At 42.0% G+C, this 21,020-nt stretch overlaps 1 protein-coding gene and 1 long non-coding RNA gene across 12 annotated transcripts in view; both read right to left on the bottom strand.

Annotated features, from left to right (window-relative positions):
* The window catches only part of PTPRT (protein tyrosine phosphatase receptor type T), a 445,906-nt gene that overhangs the window by 232,343 nt on the left and 192,543 nt on the right, over positions 1–21,020 (bottom strand). The window lies entirely within an intron of this gene.
* LOC135281892 (uncharacterized) lies at positions 11,138–12,436 on the bottom strand. Its single transcript, XR_010348325.1, has 3 exons — positions 12,334–12,436; positions 12,022–12,142; positions 11,138–11,575 (listed from the first exon to the last, which is right to left on the bottom strand). It is a non-coding gene; the product is annotated as an uncharacterized LOC135281892 (long non-coding RNA).

The raw sequence follows: 21,020 nt of genomic DNA, 5'->3' as shown, positions 1-21,020 counted from the left end.
CTTTCCTGAAAGCACTGCAGTCTCCAGCCAAGGCAGCTGGAACAAATCCTGGTTGAAGAAGGTTCATCTGTATCACTGTCATCTTATCAAACATTCACAGAGTCACCCTGAGTGCACAAGGAGCTGGTGCAGACCCAGTGCCTCCTGCCAGCCCTTCCAATGGTGTGAGAGGCTAAAGGAGGGGGGCACCAGACCCCAAGTGGGAATTACAGCAGCGTGCTAATTCATTAGCATTTCACACCATTTGTGCCTCAGAAGCTTAGCCTGAATCCCACCAGAGCCTCAGAGGATGCTTTCATTCTCTAATAAAGAAAATAGCATCGGATTAGTTGAACAGTATCTCATTTCCCAGTGTAAATTAAGTGAATTAGGTGGAAGAGTCTGTGCTCTAATTGTAAAGCTTATTACAAGAACTCACATAGATTAGACCTGAATGCCTCTCTTTGAGTCATCATTTGCACTGTAACAGAGTTAAAAAGGTGGCTATAGACTCTCACTATTGATGTGTAGGAACCTCCAGTTTTGCAGCAAAGCACATTCCCTAGCCTTGTGCAGTGTGAGAGCCAGCAGACAGCACTTCCATGGATGGGAGTGCTGCCCTCCACAGTGCTCAGGCAGGCTCTGGAGGCAATCTTCAGGAATAAAAAGCTCCTCAGGGCTGGAATCATGGGCAATTAACTCCCAGTTTTAAAGCACATGTAATTTTCTGAGTGTCAACTGCCAAATAGCTACAAAAACATATCATGGAGAAAAGCAGTGCTGTTCTTCTTGTTGGTTCTGGGATGTCACTCTCTTCACAGGGATCTTTCATGGACCATGAGAGGCCCAACACAAGGACTTTTGGCCATCCAGGAGCTGATTCCAATTAGCTTGACTTTCACTATGTAGCTTCTCCATGCTCCAGCCTGCACTAATTATCTCAGGTTCCCTTAATTGTCAATGGAGAGAACGGACTCCCCTTAAGGCACATATCTAAGACAGATAAAATTAATTGCTCCCTGATCCCCCCATCTTTTCACTGATGTTAAAATAGAGTGGAGATGCATTTTACCTCCTTACTCTTTATTTTCTCAGCTCCTGGCCCTCATTGTGAAACACAGAGAGGTGCTGGATCAGTCTGTTAAGGGGAAAGCCAAGAAATAATACTGAGCACCTCTAAGCGCCTTGAATTCCCTCTGAAAGCCCTCACTCAGGGCAGAACTCAGGTGCTGCAGTCTAAACCCATCACATGAAGATAAATGATGATGCCTTTCTCTAGGAAAGGTGAGCACAACTCAGTTTCATTTTCTCCATGCAGTCAGAGCATGCACTGGTGACAGTGATGCTCTTTGATTTAATCATTCAATGCTCAAAGTGCCTGCTGGGGAAAGGATTTCATTGTCTTACTAAGACTGTTCTGAGAATGGAGCATCTTCGTCCCATCTGCTGAGATTGTGTCACACACAGAAAAATGGTTCAGGTTTCATTTGACCAAAATACCAGTAAAAATAAAGAGACCATGACTTTCTCTGTGCAGCATCTAACTGCTCCATTTTGCTCCACAAGGAGCGTGCTTGAACCAAGTCCTGCTCTCCAGACTTATCTTTGATGTATTTTCCTTACATAACAATTAGTAATTTTTAATTTTTGTTGCTTCCCTCATTTCTTGGAGTTGATGACATCATCAGCTAAGCGTGGACTAAGGTTTCAGATTAATCTGGAAATGACCCATTAAAAAATACAAGTTAGGCTTTAACATAAGAATATATCTGAATACAGTAATTAGAAAAGTATGAGAACTAAGCATCATCTCTCCTGTTAACAAGAGAGATGAAAGTACAGGAGCTTTGCAGAAACTCTGGTCAAAACACTGATTCCTCCACTAGAAATTGCTGAACCTGCACCAACAATGATTCAAGCTGCAGGTTACTCGTGAACCTGTGTCTGAATTCTCTCTCCCTCAGGTGAGGAATCCCTGGGTGCTACAATCTCTGCTGATTTCCAGTTCACTCTGCTGCCTTTAACAGCCACTTCTCCATCACTACAGTCTGAAAAAACAGCCTATGAGGTGCTGCTCGTCCAAGTCTGTACAATTATATGGAAATCTGCATGCACATCCTGCCAGAACCAAGGGTCTCTCCACCAGTCACTGCTCAGGGCCACCTTCAGCTCTCCCTCATGTTTCTAATCCCAGGGCCCATCTGAGCTCATCCATCACATGTTATTAAGTCTATTTCTGCTTTCTGCATGAACAAGCTGCTAATATCCCACAGGGACTGAAAAACGTAATCTTAACAAGCACCAAAAAAAAGTAGAAAGGCGTTAATAAACACGTAAACCGAGAAACATGTAATTTCAGGTCAGCTCAAGTTCAGGCAGCTTCAGCAGTTGCTATGCTACCAGCTGATGGTGGTGGGAAAGGACAGAGGCAAAAGGATTTTATAGCTCTGTCTAGAGTGGATATTTAGCAACTTCTGCTTTCTGGCACATCCCTGTCTGCAGAAAGAAGGATCATTAGTCTCTAAGCTGCTGAAATGGCAAGTGATTGGAGGTATTGACCACCAGGAAGCAGCATGGAATGGTTTGCCTGGATTGATTAAGGAGCTTAATCCATAGCAACCTGCTAGGTTTGCAGGAAAAGCCTGAGGCAGGATGCTTCACTTCATTTGAGGCAAAGCAGGGCAGTAAAAATCCCTTTGTCCTTTACATCCCTGGGGTGTGCAGGACTGATGGGGAGCAGTCAGAAAACTGAGGAACCAGCCAGGCTGGAGTTAAACAGGAGAGAGTAGCATGGCAGTGAGTCACAGGCTCAATCACGTCCCCAGCCACTGACACTGATCCCCCCACTCTCAGCCACGACCTGTACCCAGAGCTGGGTCCACTCAGGGGACTTCCAGGCTCTGCTCACACTCGATCCACACAAAACCCTGGTGAAACAATTAGGAATATATTGTTTTATAACTGGAAATAATGATTAATGGATGGCTGCAGGGCCAGAGACTGAATGCAGACTTGTGTTCCAGCCTACAAAGTTTATGACCTCCTACAAAGAAGTGTGTGCCAGGCCTCACATACAAATTTAGGGTTTTTCAGTCCATAAAGAAAAATGTTCTCACTTAAGCACTTGTTTTCCTGTGACAGATCTGTGAAAAACACGGATCATATTTGACCACGAGGAGGCAAGTCAAATTTAACACAAAGAAAGCCGAGGCTGGAATAGTAGATAACAAATGTGCCATCAGGCATCTCAGGGGGGCACCCCCCAGGAACTTTCCAGCTTTTTCAGCTCTATATCCTGAAGCAGCAGCTGGCAAACCATCCAGGCAACCAAACTTCAGAGTGGGTGGTCACCTGAGTGCAGGTTTGCTGGGTGTCAGCCTGAGCAGGAGCACAGCTGGGAGCTCAGTGTGAACCTGGCTGAAGCAGACATGACTCATTTCCAAGGTACTTGGCCGAGTGCTCATTTTGGGCAGTCATTCCTCCTGCCTTAACTGACTGAAATTACAGACCTGGGAACATTAACAGCCCAAGGGAAGAGCAGGATTTGCTGTTATCACAGCTATGCTTCATTCAAATTTAAAAGTTTTCTCACTTTACTCCTTTCTCTGGGGTAAGAGCAGATGGGCACCCCAGGAAGCCTGAAGAAACTACTTGAATAACTGGATATCAGGGATATTGAAATGTTCCTCGTGCAGGTTCCAAAACATTCCCAGAAATACCAACTACAGAAATTGTCCTATGGTTTACACCTAAGGTAGCACATTTCACCCCAGAAATGCAAGATGAAGGTTAATAATCCTTCCTTTTATTGACAACAAAGTGTGAAAAAGAGCCAGGTCCACTACCAATAACTGTTCTGCTGCCACAAAAGCCATGCTGCTTACACAGCTGCATAAGTAACCTATGGATCTATTACAAAGCCTACATGGCAAAAATCTTTGCTTGTGGTGGCAAAAATAATCCTGGTCCAGGTAGTTAAACACCAGGAAGAACAACTCCAAGTTCCATGGCAATTTCCAGAGCATAAAGGGATCCCTTCCACCTCTAAGGCATGAAGCAGCATCTCCAGTGTACAGCACACTCAAGAGAAATCCTGCCCGCTACACAGATGTGCTCCCAAAAGGAATGTTTGCAGTTAGGCTGAGGTACTTCAACTTTTTATTTCCCCAACGGAAGGAACAAACATTCTGCTTCTGAATGAAAGTGCAAAAACACCTCAGAATTGATCCTATTAATCCTGAAGACTTAGAGGCCACCAGAGATCCAGGATTCTGGATGTTCCAGTTTTACGTCTTTTTATAAGACTGCCAATATTTCCAATAATATCTGCAGTCAGTTAATTAACTCTTTATTCTTTCTTATTTGCTGCTGTCTCTACCCTGAGACAGTTAATAAAAACAAGATCTCCTACCACCAGACAAAGGGCTTGAAAGAGATGCACTATGGCTGATGGAGTTAAAATTGCAGAACTGAAGTGACTTTTAATGGGTCTTCATTTCAAAACCAGTGTTCATTCAGCTTTGGGTCCTGCACAGCCTGGATCCTCCTGCATTTGGGGTTATGTAGGAAAAATCTGTCCATCTAGAGGGGAAGCTGTGTTTCATTCCCGTAATATCAAATTTTATCCAGATCAACCAAGGCCTCGAGTCAGGTTCCTTCAAATAAAAATCCTATTACAAAATGTATGTTCCAAAAGTAGAAATTATAGGTTCAAATGCTTTTTCAAGGAGCTGTAAGACAAATATTTACTGTGCCACAAATCTTCCTAAAGCAGAGTCTGCAGATGTCCAGGCAATATCTGAATATATGACTAATCAGTGCTGGTGCTTTCTTCACTGGAGCACTTCCCTGTGCAGAGCTTTCTGCTCACAGTATATTATCACTCCCCCAATCAATGCAAATTGAACCTGGGCTTTCCTGAGAAGGTCCAGATTCAATTTGGATGTACTGATTTAATCATCTGAGAGTTCCTTACATAGTCTGGTCCCCTACAGGCATACACTGACTAAATTCCTGAGATTCTGCATATGCTGCAAAAGCTAAAAACACAGGAGAAAATCTACTGGGACACAAGGGAAACTTTTTAAAAAATATTAATCATAGCAGTAGAAAGATCATACTGACTGGTCACCCCTTCAGGATGATACACACTGGTGCACAAGATTTGATATACAACCTACCAATTCCCAGATCTGTTTTCCCCAAGGATGGCTCCCAAACAAGTCAAGGTTCATCAAGGAACAGCAGCTCACCCAGGTTCTCTGGGTGAAATGAGGACAGCAGATTACCTAAGCATAAGGCCAAGCCTTATGCTGCACTTCACTGGTGCAAAGTGGGATTTAAGGTCACTTCTGACTGAGAAAAATGGATGGTATGTGTTTATGTATGGACAGACCTGCAGAACTTGCATTTCTGTGATGTTCTGGTGCCAAGCACTCTAGAAAGTCTCTGCACCAGTTTGTAACAGCCCACGTGGGCAGGCAGAGCAGAAAGCAGCAGAGATGGGTGTCAGCCAGCAGGACAGGCTGCAGCCTTCCTGCATCACCAGCCTGTTACCAAGGACTTTGTAGTCATAACAACAAAATTGAGAGATGCCAATTACCATAACACTGAGCACATAATTAGCAGCAGCCTGAACAACTTGTCATCCAGCAAAACTGAAGAATCAGCAGCAAAAATGCAAAGTGACCAATACAGGAGTAGGAACAAGAAGTTTTCTTCCTGCACTAGAGTGTCAAAACATTATTTAGAAAATTATTTTTTCTCCTTTGTAAGGGATGCCTATCACTTGGCACAAGGACTGTATGTGTTCACTCACTATGTTTGATTATATTACTCTGTGACTTTAAGCATTGATGGATAAGGAAATACAGGAAGGAAATGCCAACAATTTTGAAATCTTTGTTTACAGTTCTAGAGCTGTACCTTTCACATTGAAGCAAAATATCAAAAGTTGATTATGTGTTTGTTACACACATAAAATGGAGCTAAAACACATAAGGGTTTATTTTCCCATTACTTTGTACACGTGGAATTCCTGTTGATGCAGAGAAAAGCAAATTTTAAGCAGAGGAGCCACTGTATCAGCTGTCACTTCTACCACCAGGAACGCCTGCTAGTGATTTCATCACCATGTAATTATCAAGCAAGGGGTCAAAATTTACCCTTCATCCTGTCAGTAATTCCTGTCAGGTACCTGGGAAAACATTCAATCCCTAAACAATCCACACCAAAGAGGATTGCAGATTTTCATTGCATCACAGCACCTGGGGGAAGAACAGCAACACAAACACCTCAAAGGGTCTTGTGCAACTGTCTGAAAGGACCTGACCCGAATAAGCACAGTGAAGTATTCAGTTTTCCATTTTTATTCTATTTCCTGTCTTTACAAGCAGAAACCTCCATTGTCCAAATAAGCTCCAGTTAATACCTGATGAAATCTTTGTTCAATGCCACAGAAAACCATTTTTTGCTCCAACTTGTAAATTTACATTCCCTGCATGGGTCTCAAGTACAAAACTCCAGAAGTGAATTAATTACTAGACATAATCATCACTTTCAGAGGAACAATAAATACTGTAGGTCAAATCTTGCCCAAAATACTTGCACCAAAGAATTCTGCTGCTTGTAAGGCTACTTAAAATAAACTCTTTTTCTTCAAGCCAAATTCTTCATGCTAGACTCAGAGCTAGACTCTTTCCAAGGTGTCCTTAAGAACAGTAGAACATCTCTGGAGTTAAGAACAGGCAGACATAGGTTATGGTGCAGTGCTTGCCTTTAATGAATAGCTTGTTAGCTATTCACCAGCTTAGCTCCTTGTTGATTCACTTAATTATTTAAAAATACAATGATTATTTGGCTCAGTGCCCAATTCTTCTCTAGTTTATGCTGGTACAAGTCCAAAATAAATGGAGTTACCACTGTGATGCAAATAAGCCAAGTTTCTGCTCTTTTGGTCCTCAGTAATCGGAAATGTTGATGATTCCTTATCCTTCACAGGCAAGCTGATAAGAACCAGCACCACAGGAAACTACTTTCTCACAGAATCTGCTCTGTGCCTGCTCTGAACCATTTGTTGCTTATTAGGACCCTGGCACAGCTCCATAGTCCAATGAACATGATTAAAAATGACTTGATGAATGTAGTTCATTGAACAGGTGGCTGTAGCCAGGCTGGAAGGAAGAGCACTCCATGCTAGGTGGAAATACTTAATGTTTTCTAAAATTGTTTAAACAACAATAAGTCCATGGATCCGAGCACAGACAATTTCCAGGAGTCCTAATTCCATTAACTGATAGCTGCCAAAAACTCTGCGAGGATCAGGGACAAAATGTGGGGGTGAGGGAAGAAAAACCTCTGCATGGCTGTCTGTGCCTTCCACCACAACTGGAATATTTCACCAGGTCCCAGGGTATCAGGAAATAAGAGATGATGGAAAAGTCAAGAAAGGAACTGCTCAGCCAGCACAGGAGCTGCGAGGTGAGAGAGTGAAACCTTGCTTCCAAGTCTGGTTCAAATCCCTCCCAAACCCAGGGAAGAGCAGAGCCAGCAGCTCACACACAACACAGGCAGTGCCAGCTGGGTAAAAGTGACTGGAGACAAATGGAATTGTTGTGGAGCTCATCAGTCTGCCAGGCACACCCTGGTGAGACCCAGAGCTGGCCTCTCTGGGGCAGAGAGGGATTAATAGGGGTTTTAATCGAGTTGTCTGCTGATGGTTTGTGATAAGATTACAAAAACCCCTGATTTTTAGAAGTGTGCAGTAATTTCATAGAAGGCAAGAACTGAACTAAACCCATCTGGGCCCTCTGAGCATGGTTGGTTCATGCACAGGTATTCCACTCCCTGAGCAGAGCATTACAGGATTTCATTTCCAGCAGAGTTTAAGTGATGGAATAACCAGAAAAGGGGGCACTGGGAGTAATGGAACAGACACAGAACCAGCCCAAAACTGTAACAAACCCCTCTGAGAGCTGAAACTTGATTACAAGTGCTCTTGATTATTAAAAGCGAGACAAAAACAAACAGGGGAAACAAATCTGCTTCTTTCATCTAACAAAATACATTTCAACATTTTTTCCAGGGAAAAGCATCAGCTCTTGAATACTTTATATTATACATACGCCTTCAACTCTGCTGCTGATCTTGACAGCTGCACTTTAATTTATTTGCACGACTCTTATTGGAAGTTGAGTAAAATATGGAATACAGTGAGTCCACACAGTGATTTAGAGCTATTACATCCACATCTGTCACCAGCTGCCAGGCTGAACACGATCTGCCACGCCACTGGCAGGCATTCCCTTCATTGGCAATAAAATCTGGGGCTATATTTCTTTGAGATCTACCAATATTCACTGCATAAAAGCAAGCTGCCCTGAAACATGGGCAGTAAAACTGAGATGAATTCACACAGAATCTCCAAGCTTCAGCTGCAAAGAAAACAGTGGTCCACTTATCCTGATGTTATTGGAAATGCCTGGACTTTATCTAGGAATGTAAATCACCTCTTTGTATAAATTAAAAGATCTTCCCAATGACACAAAGCCAGGTTATAACCTAGAACACAGAGGATATATGTCACAGGGAGAAAGAAGCGCTTCACATACACCCTTTTTTCTTTTTATAGGGTTCTTAGGAGCTCATTTGGAATTTACTGTGCATGTAAATGCCAAATGAATTTCAAGTGCTGCATTACTGCCAATCCATTACACCAAGCCCTGCAATTTTAACTTACAGCTCCTAACTGCCTGTGGCACCAGGTCTGGATTCCAGTTCTTTCATTCAGATAATCTTGTGGATCTGTGGAAATCACTTTGTTAACATTTCATCACACCTCCCAAATCAGGGGTGCTTGTGCTGGAACATTGTCCAAGGTTTTGTAAAGGAAACACAAACACAAGAGAGGATATGAGTGAGCTCTGTCCCACAACAAAGGGTTTCAGTACTAAAATTACTTTTACAGACAGTTATTAAATTTAACCATGACTTTAAGGTCCTTATTTATGAGGCATTACCACACCAAAAAAAAAAAAGAGGATACTGCTGCCTCTTCCATCTTTTTCATTGAAATGACAATTCCAGAGGGTGACCAGGGACAACAGGAAGGTCAGCAGGCAATGTCTCCTGCCACCCCTGCTGCAGAGAGAAGTGTTTGTTTTGCATCAGGAAAGAAGACTTGGGCTTGTTCAGGGTCCTGGACAGAAGAGTGGTCCAGGAGAACTGCTGGATTTCCAAGGAGCACCTTGTCAAAGCTCAGTGTTCCCTGCTAAGCTGCTTGTTGAGCTCTTACCACAGAGAACAGAATTACTGGAACTGGTTGCAGGGCTGTGCAGAGCACACTCAGCTCACAGTGACACACACACAGCTCCAAAGTTCATGTGCACAACAGCAGCCTGGAACAGGCTCAGGACTGGGGAAATACTGTCCTTGTAAAGCCAGAATGGGGTCAAAGCAGGTGTAAGGAGTTGCTGGCAGCTACACAGACTGTCAATTTTGTGCTTGCAGCATACTGAAGATTTCATCAGAAAACCAATATTTTCCTAAAGGTTTTGTGTATGTGTTCATCAGAGCTGCTGCTATAATTTACATTTATGTTTGAGCCTGTTTTCACTGCAGGCATAAACAAGGTTTGGTTTTTAAAGATCTGGACCTTTAAAGATCTACCTGTAGCACCTGCCAAAAAGAATTCTCAACAACTAAGAGCAGGTCCCCAGCTGCCTGAAAAAAAACCCATTAAGATAAAAAACAAAACAGAAACATGCCAAACAAAAAACTCTTTGCATTATTCAACACAAGGAAGCAAAATACATTAAAGAATTAAAACTAGGCCGTGGTGCAGTTTATGTTACCAACATAAGGTACAGACAGGCTTTTGCTGAGCTTTGATTGTGTGAAGACAGCAGGAAGATAACAGCAAGCAGCACACACTCTGCTCCTGTGGCACAATCCCACAGGTACCCCCAGCTGTGCCTGCATTTGGTGGCCAGAATAGAATCCACAAATTAGCATCCACAATTAGCTAACTTGACCCACATGGCCCTTTTCAAGTATCTTTTAAGTGGCTTTTTACTTGAATTGGGTGTTACAAACCCCTCCATTTCTTTGACTCATTAAGTTCAATCTCCTTCACATGTTTAGCACCAGCAGTATCTGCCTCTCCAATCAGCAGGATCCCTCAAGGGAGCCAAGGTAGCCACAGGCACACCAAAGTGCAGATTTTAGAAGTTTCATCTGACAAAATTAATTACTCAGTTGCATTATTTTGCCTCTGAATTGCATCCAATTCCTATCCACAAAAATCACAGCACAGATTTAGATTCTAAGTCTGTGAATCAACATTTTCTAAAGGAGTTGTAGCATTCAGACATCAAAAGACCTCAAGTTGTATTGTTCAGACATCAAAAGTGATAACAATCAAGACACACTTCACCCTTTCTTAGGACAACAAATTCCTGCAGGTGAGCTGAGGTAGGGCAGCAGCACCAATTTGTCTCTGAGCAGCCTGTCTTGTGTTCAATTTCACTGGAATTAAGAGAGAATTATTTTTTTTGCTTAAGCTGATGTCACATTGGGACGTATTTCTTCATGGCTCAGTTGAAATGCGTGGATGTTAAACTCAGTTGTGTTTGCAGACAAGGTTTTTCAATGAGAAGTGATTTATGTGGATGATAGCAGCACATGCATCTCACAATTAGATGTGAAATAAATCTAAAGGCATTGTATTCTTACACAAAACCCAACAAAAACGCTCAGTACCTACTGGGATACACAAGACAGATGATGGACTAGAACCTGGTTGGCATAAGAGATTTGATAGACAAAATGGCTTAGCAAGAGCAAACAGAACTTTGAGGATTAAATCAAGATTGCAAGAAGCTTCAATCAGACTGACTTGCCAGAGAAAGAAAATTACATCAGACTTCTGCAAGCAAGAGATGTTTAAAATGCAGAAGTTTGTTTATGTGACCATTAACCCAATCATTGTAGTAAAACTTTACTAACCTTCCTAAAATAAAATATAAGCATTTGTTCTTCACAATAAATTGGGATTCTTTGATTCTTTTCTCACAAGTCCCTGTCTCTCTTCATGTCTGATAAGTACCTGCCCATGAGAAGTCAGTTTGCAGTTGTGGGATTTTTGTGTTCTTGGTTAAAAAACACCCCTCAGGATGCCACTGTAACATATTCAGTAGAATTAACTGCAGCCTGGTGTAACAGAGGAGGCTCAAACACTCAAACTAGCACTTAGATATCACAACTCTCCCATACAGGGCCAATTTCATGGCAAACTTCACAGTTCCTCTCTGCAGGAGAGGGACAATCTTGATGAGCACCATACAAGCAAACTGCTGAATGCAGTCCTGGTCCCTCCAACGTGGCCCAGGTGTAATCTGACACAAAAAGCACTGCAGAGCTGCAGCAGGGTTCAGAGTGGGAAAAATATCTTCTCTTTACCTCTGTCCCAAGATTATCTCTTTGATGGGATTTACTGCTCTTGGTTCATTTGTTGGGAATAGCAGTGAAAAATGGGACCGTGGCTCACTTCTGGTGGTTCAAATGACAAGCCACCCATGGAGCAGGTAAGATCTGCAAACTGAATATGGAACACACTTAACAAACCCTTCTTTTTCCACCACCAGAACTGGTTGATTGTCATTATAGGACACAAAACAACACGATCTGGACTCGGCTGCTCTTTTTAAGGTAAAAAGGGCAGTTTATTTTCTAACTCTCACATTTATAGATTTCTAAAAGTGACAGTGGATTGAAGGGTGAAAGTGCCACCTCTCCAATGACACTGGACAAACCAAGAGTCTATTAAATTTTTCTTCCTCTATAAAAGAATGCAAAACAATAAGTTATTTACATAAGTGTGTGAGAAAGTTCCTTACAAGAAAGTAAAAATCAGACGGCTTAGAAAAACTTAAAAAATCAGGGTGACATGATAACACAAACTTGCTTCCAGTGACAGATTCTATGATGTGCTTCAGCCTAAAAAGGCACAGGTGGTAGGATCTATATTTTGCTGTTCCTCCTTACCTGGTCTTTAGAGTGTCTCATTAATCCATGTCAGCATGTCCAACCCACAGTCAAATGGATCCAGCCTTGCTAAATGATTCATTCCACCTCTATTAAATACATGATTCCATTTTCTTTTTTCCTACAAGGTTCTCAGAAGGGACAGGGAGTCATTCCTGGGGCCATAGGAATTGTTCTGCCCCTCTTCCCAAAGGATTGTGTGCTGCCCTCTGCCCAGTCACTTCACAGCTAGGGACAAATGGCCAGAGCTTAGGCTTTACTGGTCACAAACACAGCCATTCACCCATCTTAAATTATGCTAAATGTGCTCACCACACAAGAGACTTCCAAATACAGCCAAGGAAGAGCTGGTAGAAACCAGAAGTGCATAAAGAACTAAACAAGAACACAACTTCTTCCCTTTTTTTTAATTTTTTTTTTCCTCCTTCACAGCACGGGATTGAAACAAGACAACCTTTAAGGTCCCTTCCAACCCAAAGCATTCTGTGATCCACCTGTGGCATTAAGGAGTGGCAGGAGCACCCCAGGATTTATGCCTGCAATATGCAGTTTGCAGGCCAGTTTGCTTATCAGGTTATCTTTTCTGGTGGTTTGACAGAGCTCTGTGTCTCTCATGTACAATGTGGTGGCTTAAAAGACTGCTTGTTTTACTCCCTTTAATCAGATACCAACAGAGGAACCTGGGGGAGCAGGGGCAGAATATCAGGATTTGATGCAGCAGCAACAGTTCCCCTCCAGTATCCAACAGTTCTGTTGGAGCAAAATTTGTCTTTACATAAAGACATCTTTTTCATCAATATTTTCACAGGTGCTAGCCTGAAGGATCAAGGTCCTCAGGTTTTAAGGTGGGTTCCAGAATATGGCAGAATTTCAGCTAAGGGGCAGCTGTTGAAAATTGCTCATTTAACAAGGAGAAAGTGTTGGGAAAACTTGTTTTAGACAGACTCCTACATTTAGAGAAGCTCCCAAATGCATTTCCTAAGTGTGCATTCTAAAATATTAGCCCTATTAACTTTTCTTGTTTAAAAAAATAACAAAAAAGTAGAAAGTAGAAAGGAAACTTCCACTCTCTAGAGGTATAAAAGGAAAAACAAAGCTTTGAAGGCAAATTTCTCAAAGTAAAGAAAATAGGACTTGTAATGAGGCAATCTAAATCTGCTCTAAGGAGTGGAGATGAGGAAGAATATAATTTCTCATGATCTGTTATTTCCTTTAAAAGCCCGTTAGAATGAATGGACAGTTGCCTATATTTGAATTTTACTCCATCTGGTCAAGGAGGAAGATAGATAAAGAAAGTAAAAAACAATTAAAGGAGAAAACCACTTTTCATAAAGCTGTAATTGAAGTGAAAACTTTGAGTGAATCAAGAGCCATACATTTTACAATGAACTGTTTGTTCACCACATCCCTGCATGAGCCCTCCAGTACAGAAAACTTGCTCAAGAAAAGAGAAGCAGATAATTTTTACATTAAGATCTTGTCTTTCCATGAAACATGAATGCTGAGAGCATCTTAATTCCCAGCAGCAGCAGAGTTTGAAATTTTTCAGAATAGATTCAGCAAGGTCCTGAGGGACAGATAATTAAAGAAGCAATACTACCTATGGGAAGCAGCACACGCTAGGGTATGAATCAAAATCAGGGTTAGAATCCACTGTGTGTCAGCTGGAATAGATCTGCTTCCAATGGCACATCAATTTTAAATGCTTCTGATTCCCAAATTCTGACAGGAGAACAGTGAGGGAGGAGATGAGATCAATACAGAATACTTGAGGTAAAGAACAAACTGATTCAATTTTGGGAGAGGCAGCTTAGTGCTGAACATTGCAGAAGAGAAAACGCTGTCCAAATGCTGCAGAGGATTCTCTCTCATCCTTGCCACACCTCCCTGCCTGTCAGTCACACCCAGGGCTGACAGGGACTGTGTGGATAAGGGGAATTGCACAGGGAATCCCTCCCTCATCCCCACTGCCCAGGCTCCATGATTCTGCTTTCTCCATGGTTTCATCCTCTCTCTGTCACCAGAGTGGGTGTGGACAAAACAGAAAAATCAGAGTGCCAGAGTGCTTGCTGAAGAAAATAAGAAGTAAACTGGTCATTAATGTGTAGTGTGCCATCCTTTCCCCCAGCACTCTGTAAATCCCCAGCCCTCAGGGGTTTGTGGTCTCTCTGTGCTGTCCTGCACCCTCAAAGACAGATACAACCTCTCCTCCTATTGAGGTGATGCTTCTGTAGAAGAGAGAGAAACTTTGCTGAAGTTTCTTCTCCAGGGTCTTCTCTGAAGACATTACACCTGTGCACAGGGAGAACCGCAGCCTCTTGTTGTTGCAGTAAGGTAGAAAAATCATAAAGAAAGGATTGATAAAATCAAGCCTGCTCTCCTGGAATCAGTGGCTGGCCTTGTCAAGCTGGCCCTTTGCAAGTTCCAACGTGAAAGCAATCCTGGTGTGAGCAGTTCATTAACATAACAATCTATTCCTGGGTAAAATCAACCAGCACCTGTATAAATTGTTTTTACCTAGTTAGAAAAGTGAAAACTATCTCTCACAAATAACTGTCCCTGCATGTACACCCCAGGGGTTTGAGTGACCAATCAATGCAGGGTAACAGCTTCTTAATAACCAATGAAATAATTGGCAAGAAAGCTCCTGACCAATTGGAGTCACACACAAGGTCTGTAAAACTGTATAAAAACCAGTTATGTGAATAAAGAATAGCTTTTTCCTCCATCAAGAAAATGGAGTCTGTGTAATTTATTCCCATACCTTGTAAATACAAACCCACCAGAGTGCTTGGTTTTGGCAGAGTGTCCCAGTTCCCACTGCCAGCTTGCCCATGTTACAAATATCTCTTTTTGCACCCATTGCAGTGATATTGTGCAGCAGCAATTCCCACCATGAATTCCATTACAGGAGAGAAACTTGTCCCTGGGTATATTTTATACCTTATCTACCCTTTACTTCCTCTCGCTCCCAAATCCTTCTCAAATCAACCTGAGATGGGACAGATGGGGAAAAAAAGGATTCTTTTCACAAAAAACAGTGGCTATGGAAAGGGATTCCAACTGAAAAAAAACCACCCATCAAAACACTCTGCTTTCCTCTGCATCTCTTAAAAGTCTTGCAAATGCCAGTGAAAATGATGGGGCGTCTGATGTTTTGACAGAAACAAGAACATCATTAAGGTAAGAGCTGTCAGCAGGTATTTTATTTTCTCCCTGAAGAATATGGCTACTCTTTAGGCATTACTTTTTTTACTAATCTTTTTTCTTTCATTTCCATTCTGTAATTCAATCCTGAATGATGTCATATTTGATTTGCTTGTGAACTGGATAGATTAGGGAGCAGCAGTGATGGCTTGTGAATGTAACCATGTGTGGTTCCCAGTCAGCAGCTAGCAGAGATGCACTAATTTTCCTGCCACTGGGATAGGACAGAAAACTATTCCAAGTCCAGGTGCAGTCCTTGTTTATGCAGAATACAATGCTGAGGTAAAATTAATGTAACAGCAAGAGAGTACCCAATATTTCATTATTTCTTACATGTTAAATAATGGCACCTATAGTTTTTAAAAATAAAAGGTGATTTTCTGTATGTATTTACTACCTCATCAGACTCCAGGTATGAATTAGTATCAAAATTCCAGTAAAATCATTGGGAATTCAGGACCACCCACAAACCAGCTCTCCACATTACCAAGCAGGAGGAGGTTCAAGAAAAGCAGGAACAGACTGCAGGAGGCAACTGGTGACAAAAATCAAATAAAGGAATGAGATCAGGGAGCCAAATCAGGTGAAATGCAGAGGGAGCAATGCAGAACACACCTGGCCCAAGGCTTTGGGAGAGCCGGGGGTGTGCTCAGAGGAACAACACCTGGAGGTGCACCATGAATATAAATGAGTGCTGAACCCTGTTACTGGAGGGCTCCAGCTGGGAGAACTGGAGTCCAAATCTGGCAGCTACAGGAACTGCAGTTCTTGACAAACAGAATACTTAAGTTTCACTCAGAAGAAATTCCTGGAAGGTACTCAGAAACCCAGTGACACTTATTTAATCCACCACACAGAATGAGAACTCAAATCCTTCCCCAGAGGAGTGTGACTTGTCAGTCTGGGAGAGAAGATTAGAGAGGTCAGGCAGATCTGTGAGCACAGCCTCCTCAGAAGTTATCAATAAAAGAAAGGACTGAATCAGAGAGGGGAATTACAGCATATTTTATCAGGATTAATAAAATAGATATTTATGATCTCTACTAATTTGCTTGATGGTTGTTATTCAGAAATCCTTGTTTAGTCATTAAAAAGACAAGCCACAAGTATTGTTAGCGAAGGCATTTTCTATAGAAGAACAGCAGACGTATGGGAGAGTGATTCAGATATTTATGTTCCCTTTAAAAAATAAAATTAGCAAGCTTTTAGAGGAACACGCTGTTTCCAGATACATAAAAGCATTCCTGATTATATCTGCAGCTCCCAGCCTATGCAGAAGTTTCACTTGTTCTGGTCTATACACAGCTTTTGCTCCATTCACGTGGCAATTCTTAGTGAGAAATACTCCTTCAGAGAGAAAAATCATTATGGAATATCCTGAGCTGGGAGGGACCCCCAGGATCACCCAGCCCAGCCCCAGCCCTGCACAGACCCCCCAACAACCCCACCCTGGGCACCCCTGGCAGCGCTGTCCCAACGCTCCTGGAGCTCTGGCAGCCTCGGGGCCGTGCCCATTCCCTGGGGGGAAAAAAACCCCAATTTTTGGACTCAAAGTTCCTTTACTTTCCTAGTGAATACACAAGAAAGGGAGTGGACAGATGCAAAAATGAGCGTAACACACAGAAAATCTGTTTGGCCAAACAAGCTCATTCATCATAGGTGGTAGAGCAGGTTCACATTCCTCCTCAAATGCTGAGAAAACTGGGAGACATTGCATCTTCAAATCTCCTCATCATCAGCTCCAAATTTGCTAGCCATGTATTTTCTCAAAGCATCGTACACATGGATGTGGCGAAGGCTCTTCATGAAAAAAAAAAACCTACATCTGGTTCAATGCAATCAAATCAATGAAAGATCAAACAAAAATTCTAAAATTATGCATTTTTAGCTACTAAAAAGCTTTTCAGCTTTTGCAAGGACATTCATAGCCCAACATTTCTTCTTTGAAACAGATGGCAGTGGTGTTTACTGTGGGTTCTTTTGCACCACAAATCCACAAAGAAAAAGCTGTTTTCAAGAAGTTTCTTTTTAACCACTGAATATTAAAGTGTCTGGCACTAAAATAATCTTTGTTGCCATGTTCAAAATGATCATCTGAAAAATGAACTGGCTGTGACATGTCCAAAACCAGCACTCCCTGGGGTTTAAAAACATGAAATGCTTTTTTTTTTTTTGCTAATTACATTTGAAATCACTGGGTTTTTTTCAACTGATAAATGAAACACTAATTGATTATAACTGATGTGACCTCCAGATATCCCAGGCACTGTGCTAATCATCTGCCTGTTCTTTACTTGGAAAAACTGAATTCAAGCCTCCTTTTCAGCCCAGCAGTTTTAGCCCATGGCTTGATGATACAGGGACTCCAACAGGCAGCAATATTCATCTACAAAATGCCTCCTTTTGGGTCACCCACTCCACAGAAACTTTGAGATTCAGGTAGAGATATAATGGCTTATTTTTGCACAAGCTGTGGCAGGGGAGAGGAACTTATTCTTCCCTGACACAGTTAATCATATGACTGCACAAAGCTCCAGACAGAGTAATTCCTCCCTAAGGACATCAAGGACTCTCAGCTCCAAGTCTGATCCTTTTATCCCTGAATTAGAAACCTATTTCCTGGTCAGGATAGGGGAGCAGCACCAAAGCACAGGGAAGTAGGAAGAACTGGGAAAAAAAAGGAGAGGAGGATAGGATAGGATAGGATAGGATAGGATAGGATAGGATAGGATAGGATAGGATAGGATAGGATAGGATAGGATAGGATAGGATAGGATAGGATAGGATAGGATAGGATAGGATAGGATAGGATAGGATAGGATAGGATAGGATAGGATAGGATAGGATAGGATAGGACAGGACAAGTAGAGTGGGAAGTTCTGGTTTGGTGGATGGGCAAAAGAATACAAGAAAGGGTGGATTTAAGTGCATAGACAGAAGTAGGAATGACCACCATTCCTGCAGATGGTAGAAGTTGACCACTGACAGCTAAATTTGAGAAACCCAACCAAGTCCTCTGACATTCATTAAGGTCTCATCCCAAAACAACCCGCAGTGCAAATGAACCACAGAAAACTAAACAAAAAAGTGAATTTTCCTGTTACCACAGGGGTAGGGGGTGCCTGAGCCGCATATTCAAACAAATCATCCACGTGTGTATTTGCTGCACTGGGTTACCTGCTGGGATCAGTGTATTTGATATTTGTATTTGATATAGCAGATATTTGACCAACACATTTGTGTACATCCCATAAAATTTCGTCTTCTTCCTGAATATTGATTTCAGGTAAGATTTACCACTCCATATCCTTCATTATTTTATTCCTCTAATTACGTTCGTATTTTTTAATTTTCCTGAAAATGGAATCCAGTAGAGTTTTGCTGAATGCATTTCCTTTTTCTCTCCATGGGATGTTTCCAAACAGGAACACACCACCACCTGCAATAGAAAATGGCTGCAGACCCTCCCAAGGTATCAGACAACTCCTTTAACATGAATTGTTTGAGGTATAATTTCAGGTAAGTGATCCTAACATGCTGGCACGTTTTATGCCATTGGCCTCAGGGCCTCAATCACAGTCATTTAGTTAAACATCACATTAAGTCCCCTGGGTTCAGTTCTTCACAAAAGCTAACAAATACAGGTTTAGAGTGCATGTTTACTCTTGCACATGACAGAGAGCATGGCAGGATCTCCCTGTGCTTGTACTCCTGGGTAACTGCAACCACTGCCCTAAATACCCCATAATTTAAAGTTTACTCTGGCATAGAACTACAGCCACTCTAACAATAATCAGAAATAATCACATGAAGTGGTCTCAAGTGCTGCTATTTTGAGCATTTGTTTAGTAGCCTCAGAGAGCAAGTCCTCAGTCACTTTTACAGACAAAGAAAAGCAGGAGTCTTCCTCCAAGGAAGGTCTGCTCTGCTCAGCTCTGGGTACTCAGCTCTGGCAGGTGGATGTCTCATTTTGCCAACTAACAAGCAAATTTCTCTTTGTTTGGAGAATTGCAATCACTGCCATAATTGCTGCCTTTTACTTTGTCTCCCATCTCATCTATTTACAGAAGTTCAGCAAATAGAGTTTGATTCTCTGCTGTGCACACAAAAGGAGTTTTTTTCCTTTCAGGAGCCCTAAAGACCCTCCCTGGAGATGTTCAAAGAATCTGGAGGTGGCACTCAGTGCTCTGGGGTGGGGACTGGGCACAGGCTGGGCTTGGTGACCCTGGGGGCTTTTCCAACCAGAATGATTCTCTTTAACTATGACAAGCCTTGAACAACCACGAGGTTATTCAATATATATATAACCTGGGAGAAAACAGAAGGGAAGAGCTCAGTGTTCTGTTCCTTTACCAGCACAAAGCTCCAGCAGCCAATCCCTACACACACAGTCCAGCTCTGGCAAGTATAGCTGGCTTTTTCTCCTAAAATGAGCTTCTAGGATGAGCAAAGCCTGGTGGTGTCTGCAGGGGTCAGCGGGACAAGAAGAACACGGGGATGTAATCAAAGCTGTGCCACACTGATGCTTTTGTGCTTTGTTCAGGTACAGAGCTGGGCTTTGTTTTGGTTTGTGTCACTTAAACACATTTTGTCACAAAGCACTTCACAGTTTGATAATAAAAGTTGACCCATTTCTCCCCAAGGATTTAAACACAGTATCTCACACATCCAACAACAAGCTGAACTTCTTTTTGCTCTCGGTTTGTGACACAACCTCCTGGAACATTGGTTTTGTTAACAGACACAAATGGTTAGAGAAAGAACATGGTAGATACTGTAGCCTAATGAAGAAACAAATTTAAAGATATATATGTTTTACATAGAATATTAACATTAAATTTTGAAATGAACTGCCTTTCCTCTTCTGCTTTCCACAAAAACACATATAAAGCCACAGGTATCAATAGTGCAGCCTCCATACAAGGACTCACACTGCTGGAATTGCTAATAAACCTCCACTACTGTAGAATAACCCTATCAATGCAAGTGTCTTACTAACCAATTATTAGTCATTTCCTCCATTCCCTTCTACCAGAATTACCTACTGTATTTTCTCCTGTTCAGATTGAAAACAGGATAAATATATGCTGCAGGAACCAGAGGGCCATTTGTCTGATCTTACTGACAGAAGTTTGATTGATGCAAGGAAAATTATCACCTCACCTGCAGCAAAACATTTTGATGTGGGCAGAGGTGTCTGTGAGTGGATAACGTTATAGCTGTCACTCCAGCTGCTGCCCTGGAGAGCAGCTAATGAGAAAGGCAAGGAACAGGTGCCTATAAAAATCTCAGAGCTGACACAAATACCTACAATGGTTTTACCCAAGACAGAATCCTTGCTTTTTTACAGCTTTTCAAGCAGGCAGCAGAGTACATACCACTGAGTGCAGTAAATAGAGGAGGCTGCTAATTTACTGTACACAGCCATTTGAAATAGCTTTCATTAGAACACCTCCCCAGCTGCACAGTATGAACTTCAGGAGGCTGTTTCTTCATGCTCTCACGTGGTATTCAGGTCATGCTTTGTGTTAGAAAGTTTATTTTCCTGTAGTTCCTGGCAGCAACACTGTGGAAGCCATGCTCAGCTAAGCAGCAAGTCCATTGCTGATTATTATTTATATAATTTATTTTTTTTCTGCTCAAACCTCAGATAAATCTGATCCATCTGTGCCACTCATTCCTGCTTTTGAAGCAGAAATATAACTCTGCTAAACCTCTACAACATCCCCCATCCCAAAAATCCCAGGAGTAAAATGCAGGCTCCTAAAGTAAGTTCAGCTGCCAGAGAGTAA

This window comes from Passer domesticus, chromosome 16 (genome assembly GCF_036417665.1).
Source record: "Passer domesticus isolate bPasDom1 chromosome 16, bPasDom1.hap1, whole genome shotgun sequence".
NCBI classification, from domain to species: Eukaryota; Metazoa; Chordata; class Aves; order Passeriformes; family Passeridae; genus Passer; species Passer domesticus.
This window is presented reverse-complemented; position numbering and strand designations above follow the sequence as displayed.